The sequence below is a fragment of the Haliotis rufescens genome, unplaced genomic scaffold (assembly GCF_023055435.1).
Source record: "Haliotis rufescens isolate VD_foot unplaced genomic scaffold, xgHalRufe1.0.p SCAF_17, whole genome shotgun sequence".
Classification (NCBI taxonomy): Eukaryota; Metazoa; Mollusca; class Gastropoda; order Lepetellida; family Haliotidae; genus Haliotis; species Haliotis rufescens.
Genome location: NW_025963857.1, coordinates 19,300,840 through 19,306,724, shown reverse-complemented (window position 1 = coordinate 19,306,724; position 5,885 = coordinate 19,300,840).

The following is a 5,885-nucleotide window of genomic DNA, read 5'->3' as shown; positions in this document are numbered from 1 at the left end:
AGTGGTGGTGGTAGTGGCAGTAGTGTCTGTAGCAGTTGTAGTGGTGGTGGTTGTAGGTTGTTGTAATTGTAGTAGCGGTGGTAGTGGTTGTGAAGTCGACATGGTTGTTTTTCGTCACACTTAATCCAAACATCTTGGATGATATTCTGAAAGCATGCTTATTCATGATGATCAAACAAGGCCCATGAAGGCACCGATGTGACGCCGCATATGGACGTGTTGACAGGAACACGGCAAGGTCAGGCCAAGTCAGAATGATATAGTTGGTTTGTAGATGCCGAGTGAGTGAGTGAGTGAGTGAGTGAGTGAGTGAGTGAGTGAGTGAGTGAGTGAGTGAGTGAGTGAGTGAGTGAGTGAGTGAGTGAGTGAGTGAGTGAGTGAGTGAGTGGGTGAGTGAGTGGGTGGGTGGACGGGTGAGTGAGTGAGTGAGTGAGTGAGTGAGTGAGTGATGCCGCTTTTAACAGTATTTATCACGGCAGGTCTTAATGTGCAGGTCTTGCACGTTTACCACTTCGAAGAAACCCAAAAGCACGGGTATGGTGCTGACAAACCTAGAAACATAATCGGGGAGAACCGGGATTTGAACCCACAATCATAGGTTTCTGGCGTGCACAAGGGACGCAGCTCTGTACAGTTGGTTTGTAGAGGATGGGTCAATGCACAGATAAAAAAAACAATATTAAAAATAAAAGAATATATAGGGGCATAACTCATATATGGAGGTGTTCCATGTTCTTATGATTTGTGACCAGTATTCTAGAGCAAGAAGAAACTCTTTTCCCAAGCGTCTCGTTACCCCTCCCTCTATTGAGAATTTTATAAGACTTATGTCAGCTGAAAACGAAGAAATTATAAAAGGCTTAGGTAAATTTCTCTTCCAAGTCATGAACATTCGAACGGAAACACAGTGTTGAACGGTAAATCGTTATTAAATCTACTCAGCATGCAAAAATATATATACAGTATATTTCCATTGTATTATGGGCCGGTGGCCTGAAGTGCCGAATAAATTTGTCTGTCTGTCTGTCTGTCTGTAATTAAGTCGTTCACAGGAGAAGTGTACTTGTGCTAGTCTATGCTCGCATGAGCTAAAGGTAACTCGTTATAGCATAAACATAATAATATACAAAGAATGCCTGCATATGTGATGCACTGCTGCAATGATATAATATACGTCACACAATATAAGGTCACATCATATGATATGAACGATATACTGATAGATGATATACTGATTTAACTTCCATATGCTAAGATGACACTCCATGCAAGCCCATGATATAAATCAATGATATACTGAGACAATACACCAAACATGCATATCATAATTACGTTTCTACACCGATATAGTAGACATAAACATGATATCTGCTGCCACGTGACATTTCACCACAGTGATATACAGAGACGTCATATATGCTTTAATTTATATATACTCTTAAAACACGCGGGGAGCATGAAATATAAATGTTACTACCAAGTATAAGAACAAAGATAAGTGTTGACGACAAGCATCCATTGATAGAGGGGACACGGGTGGCCCAGTCGTCTAAGGCGCCGCGATTCGCTGTGAAGAGTTGCGTCCCTTGGGCACGCCAGAAACCTATGATTGTGGGTTCGAATCCCGGTTTTCACCGATTATGTTTCTAGGTTTGTCAGCACCATACCCGTGCTCGTGGGTTTCACCGAAGTGGTAAACGTCTGAGACCTGCATCACTTCGGGCTTTCCTCCCACATTAAGCTGACACGCCGCCATATAACTGGAATACTGTTAAAAGCAGCGTTAAACGCAACTCACTCACTCACTCATTCATTATAATCATACAGCTATTACGAGAAACTAATACCTCTTACAATTTTGGATTTTTTAAGTTATTTCCGAGTATCCTCTATCTTTTAAGAGTATAAGTTGAATTACCTCCAATATAAGATGCTGACGTTGATCTGTTACATAATAATACAATGTCGTTTTCAACAATGAAGCAAAGTAAGCGCCAGCACTCAGCAAAGCTACAGTTATAAGGCGGCGCTATGGAACCTGGAAAGGACATTATCGCGTAGTCGCAAAACGTGTCAAAACTAACCAAAGCACGACAACGCGACAATGCCTCATTTTGACCATTCGTAGCGTTGTCGCGCGTTAATTTATATGTTTGACTTTTACCAAAGTGCAACACTGCGACAACGCGACATTTTAAACGGTATAATATAAATGTGTAAGAAAAGGCTTTAAAATGCGCGACAACATGACGATGTCCCTTCAGGTATTCCATACAGCGCCCTTGATATATTCATGTCTGGACCAGACAAACCAGTGATTGATAGATAGTCTCACACTGTCTCACGCTGACATGCAAGCAACTAATTTCAAGTGACCATTTATTTGCTTTTTTCGAAAAGCATAGGTTGCTGGGGTCTATTCTACCCCGGATTCTAGAGCAAAGAAAACCTAACTACACCAAAATGAATCCATGCGGGGCTCGAACCCAGGACTGCAACCCTTCCATGTCGCCCCTTGGTGAAGCTGACGTACTAGTATGACACGTGAGACAGATGGAAACCGTGTATGTGCCAGAGGTGTATGTCCTACCATACATCTTTAATCAAACGACAACCCAGACAACTTTAATTCTAATCAAGGTTTATGGTAGGTCATGTTATACGAGAAACGCCCATGCCCGCTTGAAGATCCGTAAATCAACACTGAAATGTACCTGTTGTGTGTGTAGACCAATACTAATTGCCCATTATGAATATAGCGAACATCAAATCTACATAATGACGGCCACTGCATACTGTGGAGGCAAACTACGGTAGCATCGGTATGCAACACTTAGCTGTAGTTAGGAGGCCAGATGTACTTATATTTTCAATTAAAGGATACAAACCCAAAATTTAATGTGGAAATGAGGATTATTTCAATAACTATAGGAAAATACATTGACGCTTAGTCTTGACCTTGTACGACACAAATAACGATATCCTACGAGGCATAGATAGGGTTTATCATACCTTGCTCTATATACTCCTAACTCTGTGGACCGCCTCCGTGGTCTTGTGGTAGAGCGTCCGCCCGGAACGGAAGGTCCAGGGTTCGATCCCGGGCCGCGTCATACAAAAAGACGTTAAAAGATTGTACTTGTTGTTACCCTGTCTGGCGCTCGGCATTAAGGGGCTAAAACAAGGACTGGTCGGCTCGGAGTCAGTATACTGTGTCTGAGTGGGGTATTCATGTTAAACTGCGGCATGGTATCTCAGTGAGCTAGCACTATAAATCGGCATCAGTCCGGACTAGTACAAGCAGCCACACACACACATGCACGTCGCTTTATAAGTGCAATAATCTTGGACGCGACGTTAAACCCAATTTCACCTCACCTCACCTAACTCTGTGAGAATAGAAGGTAGCTGGTGAGAGTATTTTCAATGTGTTATTGGTATTCGCCAAGGATGTGTTTTGAGGCCACGTATATTCATAAGAATCTCTGATTATGGTTAACAAAGATGATGATGATGGTGTGTGTGTGTGTGTGTGTGTGTGTGCGTGTTCGTGCGTGCGTGCGTGCGTGCGTGCGTGCGTGCGTGCGTGCGTGCGTGTGTTTTTGTGATGTGTACCCACAAGAGTAGATGGTGTAAGGCCCATTTCCCGGTATTCCCCGCCGTGACATTACTGGAATATTGCTGAAAATGACGTAAAACCCAACCCAACTCACTCACTTAGTCACTGATACCTGTATAACTTGACTAAGGAGCGTACATGTTCTAGGGGAGTTCTGTCACTCAGTTACATGAAGGAAAATTGGTATAAGTCCCCGGATGATCATGGTGACTCACAAAAGTGCCCTCTTCGAAGCTATGAGAAAGATGTTTTTCAATCGTAACTGATTGATGTATATTGTCGGAGAGGTCTCCAAGTAGGCATTACGCCTGCTGACCAATCCATTTGAAGAAACAACAAACCGTGTATAAAGTCACTTTTGCATTTTTTGCAACAAAGCTGTTTCGGCTAACGTCCAGTTATGCCTTATGTCTCAAAAACAACAAGACTATACCAACTAGCAGTAAATATTAAAACTTTAAGGTATTTTGTACTCCTCTGTTCAAAATATTTGGTGCAATAATTTCAAATCATACTGTAACAGTTTTGCAGTGCTGAAATAAGCTATGTAAATGGTATCAATCGACAAGCTAGAAATGAAAATGTTTTTTTTGGTGAGTGTAGAAGACTTAATATGTAAGTGACTGATGTGACGAGCTTAGTCGTGACGGTAAAGATGGGGCACAGGTTGCGCCGCAATTAGCTGTGAAGATTTGCGGCCCTTAACTGTGTAAGGATCTGCTAGTCGTGAGTGTATGATGTAGGGCTGGGACGAGTCCAAATTTACTACCGGGGTACCCACCCCCTATTACCCGACCCTACCCGGGTACCCGCTGCAGGTCTCAAGAGAGAGGTACAAAACGTCTGATTGGGAAACGTTTGACCGTACTCCTGTCAAAATAAATTTAGATACACGTATAATCCGATCTGGTCATGCATACACTGAAGTTGACTGAAGTTATATCATTATGCAAACATATAAAGTCAGAAGGAATGTGTGTATAGTCAGAAATAAATTTGTCACTTATAGTATAACCATGGAGTTCTAAATATTTTTTGCCATTAAACAATATAATCACGTGACTAAGTACGGGTCCGGGTAGTTCTGTGGGTACCTGGGTCCTACTCAGTACCCACCCGACCCGAGTACCTGAGTTACCCGTCCCAGCCCTAGTATGATGGCCAACACGTTGTATCAGTTCAATTTGTTAATGACGGTTGAACTAGTACATCAGAACGAGGCTCCTTCGTCCGTATTCCTCGTGAAGGTAATACAAAAACATAACACCTTGCAAAACTGAAATGTCAGTTTCATCATACGAAACAGTTCAAGTTCGATTCATAGAATCGCTGCTATTACGACCCGGGAACTGCTAGTTGAATGCTCGTGGTTTTCACCATAGGTAAATGTGGACGACCTTCTGCGCTGTTCAATGTAAGGAATAAGGAATGGGCCACACAATTTTGGCCACGAATGAATGATAGTTAAACTGGATCTTAAAAATATTGTTTTGATTTAATTTTCAGTGTGGCTATATTGAATAACTCTTACTGACGTGTTAAAAATAACCGTACACGATTGTTCTATTCAGCGATATTGACAAAAGGCTTGATTGTGTCATAAAAATCTTTATTTTTTCAACAACGTGCAAATGTAAATGTTTTTATACTTCTTATAACAGAATCTCAAATATGTGACAGCATTTAAATAAAGACTTTTTAAACGAATACATAATAGACTTATAATATTTAACATAGCATAAAGCAAAATGCATGACAAGAAATTATATCAGAGAATACATAGTGTGGACAGCGTAACGTTTAGCATGTGTCGAGAGCTACAACAAGCGCTGTTGTCTATTGTGGCGCGTCGAGTTCAAGTCTATTGTGGTGTGTGAAGGTCAAGTCAATGTCAAGACGGTTTAGGCGCTGATGTCTACCCTTATCGTGTCTGAACTAAACCATAATGTAGATTAAGGACAGGCCGAACGTATTCTTAAGTCTACCCTGGTTACCAACGTTGCTGCAGCCTTACCGCTGAATGGTCTATATCCGAAGAAATGACGCTGTGTTTTGTGTGCTTAAACTGCAGTGAGTCAGGTTTTTAATAAATGTGCTTATGTGTACTTCATTGACTTGTCGTGTGTGTATCAAAGCCGTATGTGCTAAGAAGCAATATCACTGAATCAACCGGAAGTAACCAAACATATGCGCTTGTTTAATGCTTTTGCCTGTGTATGTAGGTATTTGTGATGTAGGCCCATACAAAGGTTACAGGTGTGTTTTG